This window comes from Mobula hypostoma, chromosome 2 (genome assembly GCF_963921235.1).
Source record: "Mobula hypostoma chromosome 2, sMobHyp1.1, whole genome shotgun sequence".
Classification (NCBI taxonomy): domain Eukaryota; kingdom Metazoa; phylum Chordata; class Chondrichthyes; order Myliobatiformes; family Myliobatidae; genus Mobula; species Mobula hypostoma.
Window position 1 is genome coordinate 161,938,182 of NC_086098.1, and position 26,767 is coordinate 161,964,948.

Consider the following 26,767-nt stretch of genomic DNA (forward strand, 5'->3'; position numbering starts at 1 on the left):
TGCCATTCTTTACCTGCAGAGCCACACCACCCCCTCTGCCGACCTGCCTATCCCTCTGATACAAAGTGTAACCTTGGACATTCAGCTCCCAGCTACAACCACCCTCTAGCCACAATTCAGTGATGGCCACAGCATAACACCAAATGACCTGTAATCGTGCAACAAAATCGTCCACCTTATTTCTTATACTTCATGCATTGAGACATAACATTTTGAGTATTTAGGCCACTTTATTGCCATGGGGTGAGTTTAGTCATTAGTTAGAGGTTAATGACTGGTAGAAGGCTCATTCAATGTGTACAGGAATGACTGTTCCAGTTCAACATCCTGCTGGACTCTCTGATTAGGGGAAAGCGCAGTGAAGAAAATGAGATGGGTTTCTTGTGGTATTGTGCCTTCAACACTGCTGTGCTGTGTAAAAAAAAGTGTTCATGGCATTATGCTGAAAGAGAAGTTCAAAGTAAATTTATTGTAAAATTATATACAGGATATGTCAAATATACCACCCTGAGGGCTCACTCAAAACTTCCTCCGATTTTCCAGATTTGAAAGTATTTAAAATATTTATTGCTTATTGCAACAGGTGTGAGTGGCAGTTCCACCAATGAAGGTACTCACACTGTGTTGCAGAGCAGGGAGCTGAGGCTCAGTGTTGGTCAGAGATATAGCATTCATCTGTCTCCATCTTACTAGGGCTGTACAATTTGGAGAGCAAGCTGTTGCCCATGCAGCAGGCTGCCCCTCGCCATGCAAATGCTGAATCCAAAGGAAAGGCAGAAACTGGTAAGAGTTTGTCACAGCGTTGCCAGTCAGCATTGAACTCAAAGTAGGACTGCCTTAGGGACTCCATCTCCAGACTTTTACATAGAAACATAGAAAATAGGTGCAGGAGTAGGCCATTTGAGCCTGCACCGCCATTTATTATGATCATGGCTGATCATCCAACTCAGAACCCCGCCCCAGCCTTCCCTCCATACCCCCGATCCCCGTAGCCACAAGAGCCATATCTAACTCCCTCTTAAATATAGCCAATGAACTGGCCTCAACTGTTTCCTGTGGCAGAGAATTCCACAGATTCACCACTCTCTGTGTCAAGAAGTTTTTCCTAATCTCGGTCCTAAAAGGCTTCCCCTTTATCCTCAAACTGTGACCCCTCGTTCTGGACTTGCCCAACATCGGGAACAATCTTCCTGCATCCAGCCTCTCCAATCCCTTCAGGATTTTATACGATTCAATAAGATCCCCCCTCAATCTTCTGAATTCCAACGAGTATAAGCCTAGTTCATCCAGTCTTTCATCATATGAAAGTCCTACCATCCCAGGAATCAATCTGGTGAAATTTCTTTGTACTCTCTCTATGGCAAGAATGTCTTTCCTCAGATTAGGGGACTAAAACTGCAGACAATACTCCAGGTGTGGTCTCACCAAGGCCTTGTACAACTGCAGTAGTACCTCCCTGCTCCTGTACTCGAATCCTCTCGTAATGAATGCCAGCATACCATTTGCCTTTTTCACCAGCTGCTGTACCTGCATGCCCACTTTCAATGACTGGTGTACAATGACACCCAGGTCTTGTTGCACCCCCCCCCCACCCCCAGCCCTTTTCCTAATCGTCCACCATTCAGATAATGATCTGTTTTCCTGTTCTTACCACCAAAGTGGATAACCTCACATTTATCCACATTAAATTGCGTCTGCCATGAATTTGCCCACTCACCTAACCTATCCAAGTCACCCGGAAACGTCTTCGCATCGTCCTCACAGCTAACACTGCCGCCCAGCTTCGTGTCATCCGAAAACTTGGAGATGCTGCATTTAATTCCTCGTCTAAGTCATCAATATATATTGTAAACATGATGAAGATTCTCACTGTCCTGTTGGGGAGGGGTTTATGATTGAGGTTCTCACTGTACTGTTGGGGAGGGTTTTATGATGAAGGTTCTCACTGTACTGTTGGGGAGGGGTATAAAATGGAGGATCTAACTGTACTGTTGGGGAGGGGTTTATCATGATGGTTCTCACTGCACTGTTGGGGAGGGGTTTATGATGACGGTTCTCACATTTTGCAGTTGGGGAGGGGTTTATGATGTAGGTTATCACATTGCGCTGTTGGGGAGGGGTTTGTGATGAAGGTTCTCACGATACTGTTGGGGAGGGGTTTCTGATAAAGGTTCTCACTGTACTGTTGGGGAGGGGTTTGTGATGAAGGTTCTCACTATTGGGGAGGTGATTATGATAGAGATTCTCACTGTACGGTTGGGGAGGGGTTTATGATGGAGGATCTCACTGTACTGTTGGGGAGGGGTTTATGATGGAGGTTCTCAGTGTACTGTTAGGGGATTATGATGGAGGTTCTCACTGTACTGTTGGGGAGGGGTTTATGATGGAGGTTCTCACTATTGGGGAGGTGATTATGATAGAGATTCTCACTGTACGGTTGGGGAGGGGTTTATGATGGAGGATCTCACTGTACTGTTGGGGAGGGGTTTATGATGGAGGTTCTCAGTGTACTGTTAGGGGATTATGATAAAGGTTCTCACTGTACTGTTGGGGAGGGGTTTGTGATGAAGGTTCTCACTATTGGGGAGGTGATTATGATAGAGATTCTCACTGTACGGTTGGGGAGGGGTTTATGATGGAGGATCTCACTGTACTGTTGGGGAGGGGTTTATGATGGAGGTTCTCAGTGTACTGTTAGGGGATTATGATGGAGGTTCTCACTGCACTGTTGGGGAGGGGTTTATGATGGAGGTTCTCACTGTACTGTTGGAGAGGGGTTTATGATGGAGTTTCCCACTACTGTTGGGGAGTGGTTTATGATGGAAGTTCTCACTGTACTGTTGGGGAGGGGTTTATGATGGAGGTTCTCACTACTGTTGGGGAGGGTTTTATGATGGAGGATCTCACTGTACTGTTGGGGAGGGGTTTATGATGGAGGTTCTCACTGCACTGTTGGGGAGCGGTTTATGATGACAGTTCTCATATTTTGCAGTTGGGGAGGGGTTTATGATGGAGGTTCTCACTACTGTTGGGGAGGGTTTTATGATGGAGGTTCTCACTGCACTGTTGGGGAGCGGTTTATGATGACGGTTCTCATATTTTGCAGTTGGGGAGGGGTTTTGATGGAGGTTATCACATTGCGCTGTTGGGGAGGGGTTTGTGATGAAGGTTCTCACGATACTGTTGGGGAGGGGTTTCTGATAAAGGTTCTCACTGTACTGTTGGGGAGGGGTTTGTGATGAAGGTTCTCACTATTGGGAAGGGGTTTATGATAGAGATTCTCACTGTACGGTTGTGGAGGGGTTTATGATGATGGTTCTCACTGTACTGTTGGGGAGGGGTTTATGATGGAGGTTCTCACATTGTGCTGTTGGGGAGGGGTTTGTGATGAAGGTTCTCATTGTACTGTTGGGGAGGGGTTTCTGATAAAGGTTCTCACTACTGTTAGGGAGGGGTTTATGATGGAGGTTCTCACTACTGTTGGGGAGGGGTTTATGATGGAGGTTCTCACTGTACTGTTGGGGAGAGGTTTATGATGGAGATTCCCACTACTGTTGGGGAGTGGTTTATGATGTAGGTTCTCACTGTACTGTTGGAGAGGGGTTTATGATGGAGTTTCCCACTACTGTTGGGGAGGGGATTATGATGGAGGTTCTCACTACTGTTGGAGAGGGGTTTATGATGGAGTTTCCCACTACTGTTGGGGAGGGGTTTATGATGGAGGTTCTCACTGTACTGTTGGGGAGGGGTGTATGATGGAGGTTATCACATTGTGCTGTTGGGGAGGGGTTTGTGATGAAGGTTCTCACTGTACTGTTTGGGAGGGCTTTCTGATAAAGGTTCTCACTGTACTGTTGGGGAGGGGTTTATGATGGAGGTTCTCACTACTGTTAGGGAGGGGTTTATGACGGAGGTTCTCACTGTACTGTTGGGGAGGGGTTTATGGTGGAGGTTCTCACTGTACTGTTGGGGAGGGGATTATGATGGAGGTTCTCACTACTGTTGGGGAGGGGTTTATGGTGGAGGTTCTCACTGTACTGTTGGGGAGGGGTTTATGATGGAGGTTCTCACTGTACTGTTGGGGAGGGGTTTATGATGGAGGTTCTCACTACTTTTGGGGAGGGGTTTATGATGACGGTTCTCACATTTTGCAGTTGGGGAGTGGTTTATGATGTAGGTTCTCACTGTACTGTTGGGGAGGGGTTCATAGAAACATAGAAAATAGGTGCAGGAGTAGGCCATTCGGCCCTTCGAGCCTGCACCGCCATTTATTATGATCATGGCTGATCATCCAACTCAGAACCCCGCCCCAGCCTTCCCTCCATACCCCTTGACCCCTGTAGCCACAAGGGCCATATCTAACTCCCTCTTAAACATAGCCAATGAACTGGCCTCAACAGTTTGCTGTGGCAGAGAATTCCACAGATTCACCACTCTCTGTGTGAAGAAGTTTTTCCTAATCTTGGTCCTAAAAGGCTTCCCCTCTATCCTCAAACTGTGACCCCTCGTTCCGGATTCCCCAACATCGGGAACAATCTTCCTGCATCTAGCCTGTCCAATCCCTTTAGGACCTTATACGTTTCAATCAGATCCCCCCTCAATCTTCTAAATTCCAACGAGTACAAGCCCAGTTCATCCAGTCTTTCTTCATATGAAAGTCCTGCCATCCCAGGAATCAATCTGGTGAACCTTCTTTGTACTCCCTCTATGACAAAGATGTCTTTCCTCAGATTAGGGGACCAAAACTGCACACAATACTCCAGGTGTGGTCTCACCAAGGCCTTGTACAACTGCAGTAGTACCTCCCTGCTCCTGTACTCGAATCCTCTCGCTATAAATGCCAGCATACCATTCGCCTTTTTCACCGCCTGCTGTACCTGCATGCCCACTTTCAATGACTGGTGTATAATGACACCCAGGTCTCGTTGCACCTCCCCTTTTCCTAATCGGCCACCATTCAGATAATAATCTGTTTTCCTATTTTTGCCACCAAAGTGGATAACTTCACATTTATCCACATTAAAGTGCATCTGCCATGAGTTTGCCCACTCACCCAACCTATCCAAGTCACCCTGCATCCTCTTAGCATCCTCCTCACTGCTAACACTGCCGCCCAGCTTCTGCCATGAGTTTGCCCACTCACCCAACCTATCCAAGTCACCCTGCATCCTCTTAGCATCCTCCTCACTGCTAACACTGCCGCCCAGCTTCGTGTCATCCGCAAACTTGGAGATGCTGCATTTAATTCCCTCATCCAAGTCATTAATATATATTGTAAACAACTGGGGTCCCAGCACTGAGCCTTGCGGTACCCCACTAGTCACCGCCTGCTATTCTGAAAAGGTCCCGTTTATTCCCACTCTTTGCTTCCTGTCTGCTAACCAATTCTCCACCCACACCAATACCTTACCCCCAATACCGTGTGCTTTAAGTTTGCACACTCATCTCCTGTGTGGGACCTTGTCAAAAGCCTTTTGAAAATCCAAATATACCACATCCACTGGTTCTCCCCTATCCACTCTACTAGTTACATCCTCAAAAAATTCTATGAGATTCGTCAGACATGATTTTCCTTTCACAAATCCATGCTGACTTTGTCCAATCATTTCTCCGCTTTCCAAATGTGCTGTTATCACATCCTTGATAACTGACTCCAGCAGTTTCCCCACCACCGACGTTAGGCTAACCGGTCTATAATTCCCCGGTTTCTCTCTCCCTCCTTTTTTAAAAAGTGGGGTTACATTAGCCACCCTCCAATCCTCAGGAACTAGTCCAGAATCTAACGAGTTTTGAAAAATTATCACTAATGCATCCACTATTTCTTGGGCTACTTCCTTAAGCACTCTAGGATGCAGACCATCTGGCCCTGGGGATTTATCTGCCTTCAATCCCTTCAATTTACCTAACACCACTTCCCTACTAACATGTATTTCACTCAGTTCCTCCATCTCACTGGACCCTCTGTCCCTTACTATTTCTGGAAGATTATTTATGTCCTCCTTAGTGAAGACAGAACCAAAGTAATTATTCAATTGGTCTGCCATGTCCTTGCTCCCCATAATCAATTCACCTGTTTCTGTCTGCAGGGGACCTACATTTGTCTTTACCAGTCTTTTCCTTTTTACATATCTATAAAAGCTTTTACAGTCCGTTTTTATGTTCTCTGCCAGTTTTCTTTCATAATCTTTTTTCCCCTTCCTAATTAAGCCCTTTGTCCTCCTCTGCTGAACTCTGAATTTCTCCCAGTCCTCAGGTGAGCCACTTTCTCTGGCTAATTTGTATGCTACTTCTTTGGAATTGATACTATCCCTAATTTCTCTTGTCAGCCACGGGTGCACTACCTTCCTTGATTTATTCTTTTGCCAAACTGGGATGAACAATTGTTGTAGTTCATCCATGCAACCTTTAAATGCTTGCCATTGCATATCCACCGTCAATCCTTTAAGTGTCATTTGCCAGTCTATCTTAGGTAATTCACGTCTCATACCTTCAAAGTTACCCCTCTTTAAGTTCAGAACCTTTGTTTCTGAAATAACTATCTCACTCTCCATATTAATGAAGAATTCCACCATATTATGGTCACTCTTACCCAAGGGGCCTCTCACGACAAGATCGCTAATTAACCCTTCCTCATTGCTCAAAACCCAGTCCAGAATAGCCTGCTCTCTGGTCGGTTCCTCGACATGTTGGTTCAAAAAACCATCCCGCATACATTCCAAGAAATCCTCTTCCTCAGCACCTTTACCAATTTGGTTCACCCAGTCTACATGTAGATTGAAGTCACCCATTATAACTGCTGTTCCTTTATTGCACACATTTCTAATTTCCTGTTTAATACCATCTCCGACCTCACTACTACTGTTAGGTGGCCTGTACACAACTCCCACCAGCGTCTTCTGCCGCTTAGTGTTACGCAGCTCTACCCATATCGATTCCACATCTTCCCGGCTTATGTCCTTCCTTTCTATTGCGTTAATGTCTTCTTTAACCAGTAACGCCACCCCACCTCCCCTTCCTTCATGTCTATCCCTCCTGAATATTGAATATCCCTGAACGTTGAGCTCCCATCCCTGGTCACCCTGGAGCCATGTCTCTGTGATCCCAACTATATCATAATCATTAATAACAGTCTGCACTTTCAATTCATCCACCTTATTACGAATGCTCCTTGCATTGACACATAAAGCCTTCAGGCGCTCTTTTACAACTCTCTTAGCCGTTGTACAATTATGTTGAAAAGTGGCCCTTTTTAATGCTTGCCCTGGATTTGTCGGCCTGCCACTTTTACTTTTCTCCTTTGTACTTTTTGCTTCTACGCTCACTTTACACCCCTCTGTCTCTCTGCACTGGTTCCCATCCCTCTGTTGTGAACTAACCTCCTCACGCCTAGCCTCTTTAATTTGATTCCCACCCCCCAACCATTCTAGTTTAAAGTCACCTCAGTAGCCCCCGCTAATCTCCCCGCCAGGATATTGGTCCCCCTAGGATTCAAGTGTAACCCGTCCTTTTTGTACAGGTCACGCATGCGCCAAAAGAGGTCCCAATGATCCAAAAACTTGAATCCCTACCCCCTGCTCCAATCCCTCAGCCACGCATTTATCCTCCACCTCATCGCATTCCTACTCTCACTGTCGCGTGGCACAGGCAGTAATCCCGAGATTACTACCTTTGCGGTCCTTTTTCTCAACTCCCTTCCTAGCTCCCTATATTCTCCTTTCAGGACCTCATCCCTTTTCCTACCTATGTCATTGGTACCTATGTGTACCATGACCTCTGGCTCCTCACCCTCCCACTTCAGGATATCTTGAACACGCTCAGAAATATCCCGGACCCTGGCACCAGGGAGGCAAACTACCATCCGGGTCTCTGGACTGCGTCCACAGAATCGCCTATCTGTCCCCCTTACTATCGAGTCCCCTATCACAACTGCCCTCCTCTTCCTTGCCGTACCCTTCTGAGCTACAGGGCCAGACTCTGTGCCGGAGGCACGGCCACTGTCGCTTCCCCCGGGTAAGCTGTCCCCCCCAACAGTACTCAAACAGGAGTACCTATTGTTAAGGAGCACAGCCACCGGAGTACTCCCCATCACCTGACTTTTCCCCTTCCCCCTCACATGACTTTTCCCCTTCCCCCTCCTAACTGTGACCCACTTGTCTGCCTCCTGTGGCCCCGGCGTGACCACCTGCCTTCCACTCCTCTCTATCACCTCCTCGCTCTCCCTGACCAGACGAAGGTCATCGAGCTGCAGCTCCAGTTCCGTAACGCGGTCCCTTAGGAGCTGCATCTCGATGCACTTGGCGCAGATGTAGACGTCCGGGAGGCTTGGAGACTCCAGGGCCTCCCACATCCGACACCGAGAACAGCAAACTGCCCTCACAGTCATAATGCCCCTCTCCTCAAATAACAACAGAAAATGAATACCAAACCTTCCTCGCCTCGCCCGCTTCCGCCTAAGCCCGTTGAGCCGAAGCCCTTAAGTCTTCACTCTGCTCCCAGCTCACTCCGCCGCCTGCAAACTATGCTGCCCGCTCTATGAGGCTTTGTTCCTTTTAAATCTGCCGCGCTGCACTGCCCGACGTCACACGCCTGCGCAGTCCCGCCTCTCAGAAAGCCGTTGGAGAAAAAAAATAACGAAAATTTCAAAAATCTCTTTCTCGGCACTCCCACTCAGACTCTCAGACTCCTTCTTCGAATCAAATCCGAAGCAGGATGTCTGCCCTTTTAAAACTGCCGCGCTGCACTGCCCGACGTCACATGCCTGCGCAGTCCCGCCTCTCAGAAAGCCGTTGGAGAAAAAAAATAATGAAAATTTAAAAAATCTTTCTCGGCACTCCCACTCAGACTCTCAGACTCCTTCTTCGAATATGATGGAGGTTCTCACTGTACTGTTCGAGAGGGGTTTATAGAAACATAGAAGCATAGAAAATAGGTGCAGGAGTAGGCCATTCGGCCCTTCGAGCCTGCACCGCCATTTATTATGATCATGGCTGATCATCCAACTCAGAACCCCTCCCCAGCCTTCCCTCCATACCCCCTGACCCCTGTAGCCACAAGGGCCATATCTAACTCCCTCTTAAACATAGCCAATGAACTGGCCTCAACAGTTTCCCGTGGCAGAGAATTCCACAGATTCACCACTCTCTGTGTGAAGACGTTTTTCCTAATCTCGGTCCTAAAAGGCTTCCCCTCTATCCTCAAACTGTGACCCCTCGTTCTGGACTTCCCCAACATCGGGAACAATCTTCCTGCATCTAGCCTGTCCAATCCCTTTAGGATCTTATACGTTTCAATCAGATCCCCCCTCAATCTTCTAAATTCCAACGAGTACAAGCCCAGTTCATCCAGTCTTTCTTCATATGAAAGTCCTGCCATCCCAGGAATCAATCTGGTGAACCTTCTTTGTACTCCCTCTATGGCAAGGATGTCTTTCCTCAGATTAGGGGACCAAAACTGCACACAATACTCCAGGTGTGGTCTCACCAAGGCCTTGTACAACTGCAGTAGTACCTCCCTGCTCCTGTACTCGTATCCTCTCGCTATAAATGCCAGCATACCATTCGCCTTTTTCACCGCCTGCTGTACCTGCATGCCCACTTTCAATGACTGGTGTATAATGACACCCAGGTCTCGTTGCACCTCCCCTTTTCCTAATCGGCCACCATTCAGATAATAATCTGTTTTCCTATTTTTGCCACCAAAGTGGATAACTTCACATTTATCCACATTAAAGTGCATCTGCCATGAGTTTGCCCACTCACCCAACCTATCCAAGTCACCCTGCATCCTCTTAGCATCCTCCTCACAGCTAACACTGCCGCCCAGCTTCATGTCATCCGCAAACTTGGAGATGCTGCATTTAGTTCCCTCATCCAAGTCATTAATATATATTGTAAACAACTGGGGTTCCAGCACTGAGCCTTGCGGTACCCCATTAGTCACCGCCTGCCATTCTGAAAAGGTCCCGTTTATTCCCACTCTTTGCTTCCTGTCTGCTAACCAATTCTCCACCCACACCAATACCTTAGGCCATTCGGCCCTTCGAGCCTGCACCGCCATTTATTATGATCATGGCTGATCATCCAACTCAGAACCCCTCCCCAGCCTTCCCTCCATACCCCCTGACCCCTGTAGCCACAAGGGCCATATCTAACTCCCTCTTAAACATAGCCAATGAACTGGCCTCAACAGTTTCCCGTGGCAGAGAATTCCACAGATTCACCACTCTCTGTGTGAAGAAGTTTTTCCTAATCTCGGTCCTAAAAGGCTTCCCCTCTATCCTCAAACTGTGACCCCTCGTTCTGGACTTCCCCAACATCGGGAACAATCTTCCTGCATCTGGCCTGTCCAATCCCTTTAGGATCTTATACGTTTCAATCTCGAATCCTCTCGCTATAAATGCCAGCATACCATTCGCCTTTTTCACCGCCTGCTGTACCTGCATGCCCACTTTCAATGACTGGTGTATAATGACACCCAGGTCTCGTTGCACCTCCCCTTTTCCTAATCGGCCACCATTCAGATAATAATCTGTTTTCCTATTTTTGCCACCAAAGTGGATAACTTCACATTTATCCACATTAAAGTGCATCTGCCATGAGTTTGCCCACTCACCCAACCTATCCAAGTCACCCTGCATCCTCTTAGCATCCTCCTCACTGCTAACACTGCCGCCCAGCTTCTGCCATGAGTTTGCCCACTCACCCAACCTATCCAAGTCACCCTGCATCCTCTTAGCATCCTCCTCACTGCTAACACTGCCGCCCAGCTTCTGCCATGAGTTTGCCCACTCACCCAACCTATCCAAGTCACCCTGCATCCTCTTAGCATCCTCCTCACTGCTAACACTGCCGCCCAGCTTCGTGTCATCCGCAAACTTGGAGATGCTGCATTTAATTCCCTCATCCAAGTCATTAATATATATTGTAAACAACTGGGGTCCCAGCACTGAGCCTTGCGGTACCCCACTAGTCACCGCCTGCTATTCTGAAAAGGTCCCGTTTATTCCCACTCTTTGCTTCCTGTCTGCTAACCAATTCTCCACCCACACCAATACCTTACCCCCAATACCGTGTGCTTTAAGTTTGCACACTCATCTCCTGTGTGGGACCTTGTCAAAAGCCTTTTGAAAATCCAAATATACCACATCCACTGGTTCTCCCCTATCCACTCTACTAGTTACATCCTCAAAAAATTCTATGAGATTCGTCAGACATGATTTTCCTTTCACAAATCCATGCTGACTTTGTCCAATCATTTCTCCGCTTTCCAAATGTGCTGTTATCACATCCTTGATAACTGACTCCAGCAGTTTCCCCACCACCGACGTTAGGCTAACCGGTCTATAATTCCCCGGTTTCTCTCTCCCTCCTTTTTTAAAAAGTGGGGTTACATTAGCCACCCTCCAATCCTCAGGAACTAGTCCAGAATCTAACGAGTTTTGAAAAATTATCACTAATGCATCCACTATTTCTTGGGCTACTTCCTTAAGCACTCTAGGATGCAGACCATCTGGCCCTGGGGATTTATCTGCCTTCAATCCCTTCAATTTACCTAACACCACTTCCCTACTAACATGTATTTCACTCAGTTCCTCCATCTCACTGGACCCTCTGTCCCTTACTATTTCTGGAAGATTATTTATGTCCTCCTTAGTGAAGACAGAACCAAAGTAATTATTCAATTGGTCTGCCATGTCCTTGCTCCCCATAATCAATTCACCTGTTTCTGTCTGCAGGGGACCTACATTTGTCTTTACCAGTCTTTTCCTTTTTACATATCTATAAAAGCTTTTACAGTCCGTTTTTATGTTCTCTGCCAGTTTTCTTTCATAATCTTTTTTCCCCTTCCTAATTAAGCCCTTTGTCCTCCTCTGCTGAACTCTGAATTTCTCCCAGTCCTCAGGTGAGCCACTTTCTCTGGCTAATTTGTATGCTACTTCTTTGGAATTGATACTATCCCTAATTTCTCTTGTCAGCCACGGGTGCACTACCTTCCTTGATTTATTCTTTTGCCAAACTGGGATGAACAATTGTTGTAGTTCATCCATGCAACCTTTAAATGCTTGCCATTGCATATCCACCGTCAATCCTTTAAGTGTCATTTGCCAGTCTATCTTAGGTAATTCACGTCTCATACCTTCAAAGTTACCCCTCTTTAAGTTCAGAACCTTTGTTTCTGAAATAACTATCTCACTCTCCATATTAATGAAGAATTCCACCATATTATGGTCACTCTTACCCAAGGGGCCTCTCACGACAAGATCGCTAATTAACCCTTCCTCATTGCTCAAAACCCAGTCCAGAATAGCCTGCTCTCTGGTCGGTTCCTCGACATGTTGGTTCAAAAAACCATCCCGCATACATTCCAAGAAATCCTCTTCCTCAGCACCTTTACCAATTTGGTTCACCCAGTCTACATGTAGATTGAAGTCACCCATTATAACTGCTGTTCCTTTATTGCACACATTTCTAATTTCCTGTTTAATACCATCTCCGACCTCACTACTACTGTTAGGTGGCCTGTACACAACTCCCACCAGCGTCTTCTGCCGCTTAGTGTTACGCAGCTCTACCCATATCGATTCCACATCTTCCCGGCTTATGTCCTTCCTTTCTATTGCGTTAATGTCTTCTTTAACCAGTAACGCCACCCCACCTCCCCTTCCTTCATGTCTATCCCTCCTGAATATTGAATATCCCTGAACGTTGAGCTCCCATCCCTGGTCACCCTGGAGCCATGTCTCTGTGATCCCAACTATATCATAATCATTAATAACAGTCTGCACTTTCAATTCATCCACCTTATTACGAATGCTCCTTGCATTGACACATAAAGCCTTCAGGCGCTCTTTTACAACTCTCTTAGCCGTTGTACAATTATGTTGAAAAGTGGCCCTTTTTAATGCTTGCCCTGGATTTGTCGGCCTGCCACTTTTACTTTTCTCCTTTGTACTTTTTGCTTCTACGCTCACTTTACACCCCTCTGTCTCTCTGCACTGGTTCCCATCCCTCTGTTGTGAACTAACCTCCTCACGCCTAGCCTCTTTAATTTGATTCCCACCCCCCAACCATTCTAGTTTAAAGTCACCTCAGTAGCCCCCGCTAATCTCCCCGCCAGGATATTGGTCCCCCTAGGATTCAAGTGTAACCCGTCCTTTTTGTACAGGTCACGCATGCGCCAAAAGAGGTCCCAATGATCCAAAAACTTGAATCCCTACCCCCTGCTCCAATCCCTCAGCCACGCATTTATCCTCCACCTCATCGCATTCCTACTCTCACTGTCGCGTGGCACAGGCAGTAATCCCGAGATTACTACCTTTGCGGTCCTTTTTCTCAACTCCCTTCCTAGCTCCCTATATTCTCCTTTCAGGACCTCATCCCTTTTCCTACCTATGTCATTGGTACCTATGTGTACCATGACCTCTGGCTCCTCACCCTCCCACTTCAGGATATCTTGAACACGCTCAGAAATATCCCGGACCCTGGCACCAGGGAGGCAAACTACCATCCGGGTCTCTGGACTGCGTCCACAGAATCGCCTATCTGTCCCCCTTACTATCGAGTCCCCTATCACAACTGCCCTCCTCTTCCTTGCCGTACCCTTCTGAGCTACAGGGCCAGACTCTGTGCCGGAGGCACGGCCACTGTCGCTTCCCCCGGGTAAGCTGTCCCCCCCAACAGTACTCAAACAGGAGTACCTATTGTTAAGGGGCACAGCCACCGGAGTACTCCCCATCACCTGACTTTTCCCCTTCCCCCTCACATGACTTTTCCCCTTCCCCCTCCTAACTGTGACCCACTTGTCTGCCTCCTGTGGCCCCGGCGTGACCACCTGCCTTCCACTCCTCTCTATCACCTCCTCGCTCTCCCTGACCAGACGAAGGTCATCGAGCTGCAGCTCCAGTTCCGTAACGCGGTCCCTTAGGAGCTGCATCTCGATGCACTTGGCGCAGATGTAGACGTCCGGGAGGCTTGGAGACTCCAGGGCCTCCCACATCCGACACCGAGAACAGCAAACTGCCCTCACAGTCATAATGCCCCTCTCCTCAAATAACAACAGAAAATGAATACCAAACCTTCCTCGCCTCGCCCGCTTCCGCCTAAGCCCGTTGAGCCGAAGCCCTTAAGTCTTCACTCTGCTCCCAGCTCACTCCGCCGCCTGCAAACTATGCTGCCCGCTCTATGAGGCTTTGTTCCTTTTAAATCTGCCGCGCTGCACTGCCCGACGTCACACGCCTGCGCAGTCCCGCCTCTCAGAAAGCCGTTGGAGAAAAAAAATAACGAAAATTTCAAAAATCTCTTTCTCGGCACTCCCACTCAGACTCTCAGACTCCTTCTTCGAATCAAATCCGAAGCAGGATGTCTGCCCTTTTAAAACTGCCGCGCTGCACTGCCCGACGTCACATGCCTGCGCAGTCCCGCCTCTCAGAAAGCCGTTGGAGAAAAAAAATAATGAAAATTTAAAAAATCTTTCTCGGCACTCCCACTCAGACTCTCAGACTCCTTCTTCGAATATGATGGAGGTTCTCACTGTACTGTTCGAGAGGGGTTTATAGAAACATAGAAGCATAGAAAATAGGTGCAGGAGTAGGCCATTCGGCCCTTCGAGCCTGCACCGCCATTTATTATGATCATGGCTGATCATCCAACTCAGAACCCCTCCCCAGCCTTCCCTCCATACCCCCTGACCCCTGTAGCCACAAGGGCCATATCTAACTCCCTCTTAAACATAGCCAATGAACTGGCCTCAACAGTTTCCCGTGGCAGAGAATTCCACAGATTCACCACTCTCTGTGTGAAGAAGTTTTTCCTAATCTCGGTCCTAAAAGGCTTCCCCTCTATCCTCAAACTGTGACCCCTCGTTCTGGACTTCCCCAACATCGGGAACAATCTTCCTGCATCTAGCCTGTCCAATCCCTTTAGGATCTTATACGTTTCAATCAGATCCCCCCTCAATCTTCTAAATTCCAACGAGTACAAGCCCAGTTCATCCAGTCTTTCATCATATGAAAGTGCTGCCATCCCAGGAATCAATCTGGTGAACCTTCTTTGTACTCCCTCTATGGCAAAGATGTCTTTCCTCAGGTTAGGGGACCAAAACTGCACACAATACTCCAGGTGTGGTCTCACCAAGGCCTTGTACAACTGCAGTAGTACCTCCCTGCTCCTGTACTCGTATCCTCTCGCTATAAATGCCAGCATACCATTCGCCTTTTTCACCGCCTGCTGTACCTGCATGCCCACTTTCAATGACTGGTGTATAATGACACCCAGGTCTCGTTGCACCTCCCCTTTTCCTAATCGGCCACCATTCAGATAATAATCTGTTTTCCTATTTTTGCCACCAAAGTGGATAACTTCACATTTATCCACATTAAAGTGCATCTGCCATGAGTTTGCCCACTCACCCAACCTATCCAAGTCACCCTGCATCCTCTTAGCATCCTCCTCACAGCTAACACTGCCGCCCAGCTTCATGTCATCCGCAAACTTGGAGATGCTGCATTTAGTTCCCTCATCCAAGTCATTAATATATATTGTAAACAACTGGGGTTCCAGCACTGAGCCTTGCGGTACCCCACTAGTCACCGCCTGCCATTCTGAAAAGGTCCCGTTTATTCCCACTCTTTGCTTCCTGTCTGCTAACCAATTCTCCACCCACACCAATACCTTACCCCCAATACCGTGTGCTTTAAGTTTGCACACTCATCTCCTGTGTGGGACCTTGTCAAAAGCCTTTTGAAAATCCAAATATACCACATCCACTGGTTCTCCCCTATCCACTCTGCTAGTTACATCCTCAAAAAATTCTATGAGATTCGTCAGACATGATTTTCCTTTCACAAATCCATGCTGACTTTGTCCGATTATTTCACCGCTTTCCAAATGTGCTGTTATCACATCCTTGATAACCGACTCCAGCAGTTTCCCCACCACCGACGTTAGGCTAACCGGCCTATAATTCCCCGGTTTCTCTCTCCCTCCTTTTTTAAAAAGTGGGGTTACATTAGCCACCCTCCAATCCTCAGGAACTAGTCCAGAATCTAACGAGTTTTGAAAAATTATCACTAATGCATCCACTATTTCTTGGGCTACTTCCTTAAGCACTCTGGGATGCAGACCATCTGGCCCTGGGGATTTATCTGCCTTCAATCCCTTCAATTTACCGAACACCACTTCCCTACTAACATGTATTTCACTCAGTTCCTCCATCTCACTGGACCCTCTGTCCCTTACTATTTCTGGAAGATTATTTATGTCCTCCTTAGTGAAGACAGAACCAAAGTAATTATTCAATTGGTCTGCCATGTCCTTGCTCCCCATAATCAATTCACCTGTTTCTGTCTGCAGGGGACCTACATTTGTCTTTACCAGTCTTCTCCTTTTTATATATCTATAAAAGCTTTTACAGTCCGTTTTTAAGTTCCCCGCCAGTTTTCTCTCATAATCTTTTTTCCCCTTCCTAATTAAGCCCTTTGTCCTCCTCTGCTGAACTCTGAATTTCTCCCAGTCCTCAGGTGAGCCACTTTCTCTGGCTAATTTGTATGCTACTTCTTTGGAATTGATACTATCCCTAATTTCTCTTGTCAGCCACGGGTGCACTACCTTCCTTGATTTATTCTTTTGCCAAACTGGGATGAACAATTGTTGTAGTTCATCCATGCAACCTTTAAATGCTTGCCATTGCATATCCACCGTCAATCCTTTAAGTGTCATTTGCCAGTCTATCTTAGGTAATTCACGTCTCATACCTTCAAAGTTACCCCTCTTTAAGTTCAGAACCTTTGTTTCTGAAATAACTATCTCACTCTCCATATTAATGAAGAATTCCACCATATTATGGTCACTCTTACCCAAGGGGCCTCTCACGACAAGATCGCTAATTAACCCTTCCTCATTGCTCAAAACCCAGTCCAGAATAGCCTGCTCTCTGGTCGGTTCCTCGACATGTTGGTTCAAAAAACCATCCCGCATACATTCCAAGAAATCCTCTTCCTCAGCACCTTTACCAATTTGGTTCACCCAGTCTACATGTAGATTGAAGTCACCCATTATAACTGCTGTTCCTTTATTGCACACATTTCTAATTTCCTGTTTAATACCATCTCCGACCTCACTACTACTGTTAGGTGGCCTGTACACAACTCCCACCAGCGTCTTCTGCCCCTTAGTGTTACGCAGCTCTACCCATATCGATTCCACATCTTCCCGGCTTATGTCCTTCCTTTCTATTGCGTTAATGTCTTCTTTAACCAGCAACGCCACCCCACCTCCCCTTCCTTCATGTCTATCCCTCCTGAATATTGAATATCCCTGAACGTTGAGCTCCCATCCCTGGTCACCCTGGAGCCATGTCTCTGTGATCCCAACTATATCATAATCATTAATAACAATCTGCACTTTCAGTTCATCCACCTTATTACGAATGCTCCTTGCATTGATACATAAAGCCTTCAGGTGCTCTCTTACAACTCTCTTAGCCCTTATACAATTATGTTGAAAAGTGGCCCTTTTTAATGCTTGCCCTGGATTTGTCGGCCTGCCACTTTTACTTTTCTCCTTTGTACTTTTTGCTTCTACCCTCAGTTTACACCCCTCTGTCTCTCTGCACTGGTTCCCATCCCTCTGTTGTGAACTAACCTCCTCACGCCTAGCCTCTTTAATTTGATTCCCACCCCCCAACCGTTCTAGTTTAAAGTCACCTCAGTAGCCCCCGCTAATCTCCCTGCCAGGATATTGGTCCCCCTAGGATTCAAGTGTAACCCGTCCTTTTTGTACAGGTCACACCTGCCCCAGAAGAGGTCCCAATGATCCAAAAACTTGAATCCCTGCCCCCTGCTCCAATCCCTCAGCCACGCATTTATCCTCCACCTCATCGCATTCCTACTCTCACTGTCGCGTGGCACAGGCAGTAATCCCGAGATTACTACCTTTGCGGTCCTTTTTCTTAACTCCCTTCCTAGCTCCCTATATTCTCCTTTCAGGACCTCATCCCTTTTCCTACCTATGTCATTGGTACCTATGTGTACCATGACCTCTGGCTCCTCACCCTCCCACTTCAGGATATCTTGGACACGATCAGAAATATCCCGGACCCTGGCACCAGGGAGGCAAACTACCATCCGGGTCTCTGGACTGCGTCCACAGAATCGCCTATCTGACCCCCTTACTATCGAGTCCCCTATCACAACTGCCCTCCTCTTCCTTGCCCTACCCTTCTGAGCTACAGGGCCAGACTCTGTGCCGGAGGCACGGCCACTGTTCCTTCCCCCGGGTAAGCTGTCCCCCCCAACAGTACTCAAACAGGAGTACCTGTTGTTAAGGGGCACAGCCACCGGGGTACTCCCCATCACCTGACTTTTCCCCTTCCCCCTCCTAACCGTGACCCACTTGTCTGCCTCCCGTGGCCCCAGCGTGACCACCTGCCTTCCACTCCTCTCTATCACCTCCTCGCTCTCCCTGACCAGACGAAGATCATCGAGCTGCAGCTCCAGTTCCGTAACGCGGTCCCTTAGGAGCTGCATCTCGATGCACTTGGCGCAGATGTAGACGTCCGGGAGTCTTGGAGACTCCAGGGCCTCCCACATCCGACACCAAGAACAGCAAACTGCCCTCACAGTCATAATGCCTCTCTCCTCAAATAACAACAGAAAATGAATACCAAACCTTCCTCGCCTCGCCCGCTTCCGCCTAAGCCCGTTGAGCCGAAGCCCTTAAGTCTTCACTCTGCTCCCGGCTCACTCCGCCGCCCGCAAACTACGCTGCCCGCTCTATGAGGCTTTGTTCCTTTTAAATCTGCCGCGCTGCACTGCCCGACGTCACACGCCTGCGCAGTCCCGCCTCTCAGAAAGCCGTTGGAGAAAAAAAATAACGAAAATTTCAAAAATCTCTTTCTCGGCACTCCCACTCAGACTCTCAGACTCCTTCTTCGAATCAAACCCGAAGCAGGATGTCTGCCCTTTTAAATCTGCCGCGCTGCACTGCCCGACGTCACACGCCTGCGCAGTCCCGCCTCTCAGAAAGCCGTTGGAGAAAAAAAATAATGAAAATTTCAAAAATCTTTCTCGGCACTCCCACTCAGACTCTCAGACTCCTTCCTCGAATCCAATTATGATGGAGTTTCCCACTACTGTTGGGGAGGGTTTTATGATGGAGGTTCTCACTGTACTGTTGGGGAGGGGTTTATGATGAAGGTTCTCACTGTTGGGGAGGGGTTTATGGTAGAGATTCTCACTGTACGGTTGGGGAGGGGTTTATGATGGAGGATCTCAGTGTACTGTTAGGGGTTTATGATGGAGGTTCTCACTGCACTGTTGGGGAGGGGTTTATGATGATGGTTCTCACATTTTGCGGTTGGGGAGGGGTTTATGATGTAGGTTCTCACTGTACTGTTGGGGAGGGGTTTATGATGGAGGTTATCACATTGTGCTGTTGGGGAGGGGTTTGTGATGAAGGTTCTCACTACTGTTGGGGAGGGGTTTCTGATAAAGGTTCTCACTGTACTGTTAGGGAGGGGTTTATGATGGAGGTTCTCACTGCACTTGGAGTGGTTTATGATGGAGGTTCTCACTGTACTGTTGGGGAAGGGTTTGTGATGAAAGTTCTCATTATTGGGGAAGGGTTTGTGATGGAGATTCTCATTGTACTGTTGGGGAGGGGTTTATGATGAACGTTCTCACTGTAAGGTTGGGGAGAGGTTTATCATGGAGGATCTCACTGTACTGTCGGGGAGGGGTTTATGATGGAGGTTCTCCATGCACTTGGAGTGGTTTATGATGGAGGTTGTCACTGTACTGTTGGGGAGGGGTTTATGATGGAGGTTCTCACTGTACTGTTGGGGAGAGGTTTATGATGGAGGCTCTCACTGTACTGTTGGGGAGGGGTTTATGGTGGAGGTTCTCACTGTACTGTTGGGGAGGGGTTTATGATGGAGATTCTCACTGTACGATTGGAGAGGGGTTTATGATGGAGGATCTCACTGTACTGTTGGGGAGGGGTTTATGATGGAGGTTCTCAGTGTACTGTTAGGGGTTGATGATGGAGGTTCTTACTGTACTGTTGGGGAGGGGTTTATGATGGAGGTTCTCACTGTACTGTTGGAGAGGGGTTTATGGTGGAGGATCTCACTGTACTGTTGGGGAGGGGTTTGTGATGAAGTTTCTCATTATTGGGGAAGGGTTTATGATGGAGATTCTCACTGTACTGTTGGGGAGGGGTTTATGATGAACGTTCTCACTGTAAGGTTGGGGAGAGGTTTATCATGGAGGATCTCACTGTACTGTCAGGGAGGGGTTTATGATGGAGGTTTTCACTAATGTTGGGGAGGGGTTTATGAGGAAGGCTCCCACTGTACTGTTGGGGAGCAGTTTATTATGTTTCTCACTGTACTGTTGGGGAGGGGTTTATGATAGAGGTTCACACTGCACTGTTGGGGAGGGGTTTATGATGGAGTTTCTCGTTACTGTTGTTGGGGAGGGGTTTATGATGAAGGTTCTCACTGTACTGTTGGGGAGGGGTTTATGATGAAGGTACTCACTATACTGTTGGGGAGGGGTTTATGATGGAGGTTCTCACTGTACTGTTGGGGAGGGGTTTATGATGACGGTTTTCACATTTGGGGAGGGGTTTATGATGTAGGTTCTCACTGTACTGTTGGGGAGGGGTTTATGATGGAGGTTCTCACTATTGTTGGGGAGGGGTTTATGATGAAGGTTTCCATGTACTGTTGGGGTGTGGTTTATAATGGGTTTTATCACTGTACTGTTGGGGAGGGGTTTATGATGGAGGTTCTCACTACTGTTAGGGTGGGGTTTATGATGGAGGTTCTCACTGTACTGTTGGGGAAGGGTTTATGATGAAGGTTCTCTCTGTACTGTTGGGGAGGGGTTTATGATGGAGGTTCTCACTGTACTGTTGGGGAGGGGTTTATGATGGAGGTTCTCACTACTGTTGGGGAGGGGTTTATGGTGGAGGTTCTCACTGTACTATTGGGGGGTGGTTTATGATGTAGGTCCTCACTGAACTGTTGCAGAGGGGTTTGTGATGAAGGTTCTCACTATTGGGGAGGGGTTTATGATGGAGATTCTCACTGTACTGTTGGGGAGGGGTTATGAGGGACGTTCTTACTGTACGGTTGGGGAGGGGTTTATGATGGAGTTTAATGCTGATAAATGTGAGGTGCTACATTTTGGTAGGACTAATCAAAATAGGGCGTAAGTGGTAGGGCATTGAAGAATGCAGTAGAACACGGGAATCTAGGAATAATGGTGCATAGTTTCCTGAAGGTGGAATCTCATGTGGATAGGGTGGTGAAGAAAGCTTTCGGTATGCTGGCCTTTATAAATCAGAGCATTGAGTACAGGAGTTGGGATGTAATGCTGAAATTGTACAAGGCATTGGTAAGGCCAAATTTGGAGTATTGTGTACGGTTCTGGTCACCAAATTATAGGAAAGATGTCAACAAAATTGAGAGAGTACAGAGAAGATTTACTAGAATGTTACAGGTTTCCCCCGCCCTCCGAAGGTAGAGTGTTCCTATGAAACGGTTCGTAAGCCGAAATGTCCTAAACTGAAGAAGCAATTACCATTTATTTTGTATGGGAAATTTTTGTGAGCATTCGCAGACCGAAAAATAACCTACCAATTCATGCCAAATAACACATAAAACCTAAAATAACAGTAACGTATAGTAAAAGCAGGAATGATATGATTAATACACAGCCTACATAAAGTAGAAATACTTTTCCGCAATCATTTCTGGCACTGTTCGCCGAAGCAAAAATCTCATGCAAGCGCCATCGACAAAAACACAGCGCAAGTGCTCTCCGGTAACCTTTAAGCTATGAAGCTGCCAAATCATACAAAGTAACACGTAAAAATACACAGCCGATATAAAGTAGAAATAATGTATGTACAGTGTAGGATCACTTACGGGAATCGGGAAGACAGCTTGCCGAGCACATTGATGATGGTGTGTTAGACTGAGTCGTCGCAGGTTGGGGTGGTGCAGTGGCCTCCATCCTCCGGGCTGCCGACCGATACATTGCCACGAAGCATGCAGGGGTCCAGCGGTAGTCGGGAGGCACCCAGCACATCTTTAAGAAAAAGGCCGAAATAAACATGCTAATTAATTAATTAATTAATTTCTCCTTTTGCTCCTCCCATTTCCTCCAAACTAAAGGTGTAGCTATGGGCACCTGTATGGCTCCTAGCTATGCCTGCCTTTTTGTTGGGTTTGTGGAACAATCTATGTTCCGTGCCTATTCTGGTATCTGTCCCCCACTTTTCCTTCGCTACATCGACGACTGCATTGGCGCTGCTTCCTGCACGCATGCAGAACTCGTTGACTTTATTAACTTTGCCTCCAACTTTCACCCTGCCCTCAAGTTTACCTGGTCCATTTCCGACACCTCCCTCCCCTTTCTAGATCTTTCTGTCTCTGTCTCTGGAGACAGCTTATCCACTGATGTCTACTATAAGCCTACTGACTCTCACAGCTATCTGGACTATTCCTCTTCTCACCCTGTCTCTTGCAAAAACGCCATCCCCTTCTCGCAATTCCTCCGTCTCCGCCGCATCTGCTCTCAGGATGAGGCTTTTCATTCTAGGACGAGGGAGATGTCTTCATTTTTTAAAGAAAGGAGCTTCCCTTCCTCCACTATCAACTCTGCTCTTAAACGCATCACCCCCATTTCACGTACATCTGCTCTCACTCCATCCTCCCACCACCCCACTAGGAATAGGGTTCCCCTGGTCCTCACCTACCACCCCACCAGCCTCCGGGTCCAACATATTATTCTCCGTAACTTCCGCCACCTCCAACGGGATCCCACCACTAAGCACATCTTTCCCTCCCCCCCTCTCTCTGCATTCCGCAGGGATCACTCCCTACACAACTCCCTTGTCCATTCGTCCCCCCCATCCCTCCCCACTGATCTCCCTCCTGGCACTTATCCGTGTAAGCGGAACAAGTGCTACACATGCCCTTACACTTCCTCCCTTACCACCATTCAGGGCCCCAAACAGTCCTTCCAGGTGAGGCATCACTTCACCTGTGAGTCGACTGGGGTGATATACTGCGTCCGGTGCTCCCGATGTGGCCTTTTATATATTGGTGAGACCCGACGCAGACTGGGAGACCGCTTTGCTGAACATCTACGCTCTGTCCGCCAGAGAAAGCAGGATCTCCCAGTGGCCACACATTTTAATTCCACATCCCATTCCCATTCTGACATGTCTATCCACGGCCTCCTCTACTGTAAAGATGAAGCCACACTCAGGTTGGAGGAACAACACCTTATATTCCGTCTGGGTAGCCTCCAACCTGATGGCATGAACATTGACTTCTCTAACTTCCGCTAGGCCCCACCTCCCCCTCGTACCCCAGCTGTGACTCATTTTTATGCACACATTCTTTCTCTCACTCTCCTTTTTCTCCCTCTGTCCCTCTGAATATACCTCTTGCCCATCCTCTGGGTCACCCCCGCCCCCCGTCTTTCTTCCCGGACCTCCTGTCCCATGATCCTCTCGTATCCCCTTTTGCCTACCACCTGTCCAGCTCTCGGCTCTATCCCTCCCCCTCCTGTCTTCTCCTATCATTTTGCATCTCCCCCTCCCCCTCCAGCTTTCAAATCCCTTACTCACTCTTCCTTCAGTTAGTCCTGACGAAGGGTCTCGGCCTGAAACGTCGACTGCGCCTCTTCCTATAGATGCTGCTTGGCCTGCTGCGTTCACCAGCAACTTTGATGTATGTTGCTTGAATTTCCAGCATCTGCAGAATTCCTGTTGTTTGCGGCTAATTAATTAGGTGCTGCCCGGCACGTAATTGTCGGCCCAGATCAGTGCCGATTGCATCACCTCTGATCTGGGCCGACATTTACATGTGGGGTGGCACCTAATTAATTAGCATGTTTATTTTGGCTTTTTTCTTAAAGATGTGCTGTGTACCTCCCGGCTACCGCTGCATTCTCCGCGAATCGGTATCTGTCCGTAGCCAGGGAGTTGGGGCGGTGGGACACTGGGGTGTCATCTCATCGTCATCTGTTTCCATTAGAGCAGGTGGCTCATCTTCTATGACTGCCTGCCTCGATGTCGAAGGTTGAGGTTCGTCGTCTGCTGTGGCTGATGTGGAAGGCTTGCTTGACTGCTGAGCCTCGCGCATTTTTCTATCATACAGTTCTTTGTGAGGACTCAAACCATCTTGCAAATATCCCCTCAACCTATGTACCCTTTCAAAATTAAAGTCGTACTTTATCATTGCAGCGAAAATCTCACGCAGTGGCTTCACGTTCATTTTGCTACTGCATTCGGTTTCGATCGTTATCCTTTCCTCTTCCAATTGCATCAGCTCTTCATCTATCAGTTCTTGGTCATGCGATGCCAAAACCTTTACAACATCATCTTCGTCAGCTTCCACAAGTCAAACTCACTGAGTCCTTACTTCGTTCACCACGATCAAAAGGCTTAATTATGTCTAGTTTTACGCTAGTTGTAACACCCTTACGAGCTCTTTCAGACTTTTGCAATACCTCAGAACTCATCTTGCAAACGGCTGCTCACAGGCACGTGTTAAAGCAATGCCATTCCGAATCCGGGGGAAAGCGGCTGCTTGGGGTGCACGCTGATTTTTTTCGTAACAGTGAAAACACCTTCTGAAAGCGAGAACAGTGTACTAATGTAAGTCTTTCGTAACAGTGAGGTTTCGTAAAGCGAACGTTCGAAAAGTGGGGGACACCTGTACGTGGGTTTCATCTCCTAAGTGACAGAGAAAGGTTGAACAAGTTGGGTCTTTATTCTTTGGAGCGTAGAAGGTTGAGGGGGGTACTTGACAGAGGTATTTAAAATTATGAGGGGGATAGATAGAGTTGACGTGGATAGGCTTTTTCCATTGAGAGTGGGGGAGATTCAAACAAGAGGACATAAGTTGAGAGTTAAAGGGCAAAAGTTTAAGGGTATCATGAGGGGAAACAACTTTACTCAGAGAGTGGTAGCTGTGTGGAACGAGCTTCCAGCAGAAGTGGTTGAGGCAGGTTCGATGTTGTCATTTAAAGTTAAATTGGATAGCTATATGGACAGGAAAGGAATGGAGGGTTATGGGCTGAGTGCAGGTTGGTGGGACTAGGTGAGAGTAAGAGTTTGGCACGGACTAGAAGGGCCGAGATGGCCTGTTTCCATGCTGTAATTGTTATATGGTTATATGATTTTATAAGTATAGTCACTGTCTTGTCTTCTTTATAGCTTCATCGAAATGTTGGGGCCAGGTTAGGTCCTCAGAGATCTTGACATGCAGGAACTTGAAACTGCTCACTCTCTCCCCTTCTGATCCCTTTATGAGGATTGATATGTGTTCCTTCATATTACCCTTCATGAAGTCCACAATAATCTCTTTAATCATACTGACATTGAGTACAAGGTTGTTGCTGTGACATCACTCCACTAGTTGGTATATCTTGCTCCTGTATGCCCTCTTGTCTCCGTCTGAGATTCTACCAACAATCAAGTCAAGTTAAGTCACTTTTTATTGTCATTTCGACAATGACTGCTGGTACAGTACACAGTAAAAACAAGACAATGTTTTTCAGGACCATGGTGAGACATGAAACAATACAAAAACTACGCTGAACAACGTAAAACAACACAAAAACTACACTAGACTACAGACCTACCCAGCACTGCATTAAGTGCAGAAAACAGAGCAGGCGTTATAATAAATAATAAACAAGACAACAGGCACAGTAGAGGGCAGTAGGATAGTGTCAGTCCAGGCTCTGGGTATTGAGGAGTTTGATGGCATGGGGGAAGAAACTGTTACATTGTCTGGTCGTGAGAGCCCGAATGCTTCGGTGCCTTTTGCCAGATGGCAGGAGGGAGAAGAGTTTGTATGAGGGGTGCGTGGGGTCCTTCATAATGCTGTTTGCTTTACGGATGCAGCATGTGGTGTAAATGTCTGTAATGGCGGGAAGAGAGACCCCGATGATCTTCTCAGCTGTCCTCACTATCCGCTGCAGGGTTTTGCGATCTGAGATGGTGCAATTTCCGAACCAGGCAGTGATGCAGCTGCTCAGGATACACTCAATACAACCTCTGTAGAATGTGGTGAGGATGGGGGGTGGGAGATGGACTTTTCTCAGCCTTCGCAGAAAGTAGAGACGCTGCTGGGCTTTCTTTGCTATGGAGCTGGTGTTGAGAGACCAGTTGAGATTCTCCGCCAAGTGAACACCAAGAAATTTGGTGTTCTTAATGATCTCTATGGAGGAGTCACCGATGTTCAGCAGAGAGTGGTCACTCCGTGTCCTCCTGATGTCAACAACCATCTCTTTTGTTTTGTTAGGCCATCCGGCCCATCGAGCCTGCTCCACCATTCAGTAAGCTGATCTGTCTGTAAACTCAGCTCCACCTACCTGCCTTTTCCCCATAACCCTTAATTCCCCTACTATGTAAAAATCTATCTAATTGTATCTTAAATATATTTAGTGAAGAAACCTCAACTGTTTCTCCCTGGGCAGAGAATTCCAATTCACCACTCTCTGGGAAAAACAGTTTCTCCTCATCTTTGTCCTAAATCTTCTCCCCTGAATCTTGAGGCAATGTCCCCTAGTTCTAGTCTCACCTACCAATGGAAACAACTTTCCTACTTCAATCTTATCTATCCCTTTCAAAATTTTGTATGTTTCTATAAGATCACCTCTCATTCTTCTGATTTCCAGAGAGTTATGGTCCCAGGTGACTCAATCTCTCTTCACAGGTTAGCACCTTCATCTCTGGAATCA

The 26,767-nt window shown here is 47.4% G+C and overlaps 1 protein-coding gene across 3 annotated transcripts in view; it reads left to right on the plus strand.

The window, feature by feature from the left end:
* osgn1 (oxidative stress induced growth inhibitor 1) overlaps window positions 1-26,767 on the plus strand; it is a 155,400-nt gene that overhangs the window by 5,781 nt on the left and 122,852 nt on the right. For 2 of the 3 annotated variants that reach the window (XM_063073642.1, XM_063073660.1), the window contains exon 2: window positions 694-783. The exons of the other annotated variant lie outside the window; for it this stretch is intronic. The gene's annotated coding sequence lies outside the window, so the exon portion shown is untranslated. The remainder of the gene's footprint in view (window positions 1-693; window positions 784-26,767) is intronic. 3 annotated transcript variants of the gene reach the window in all.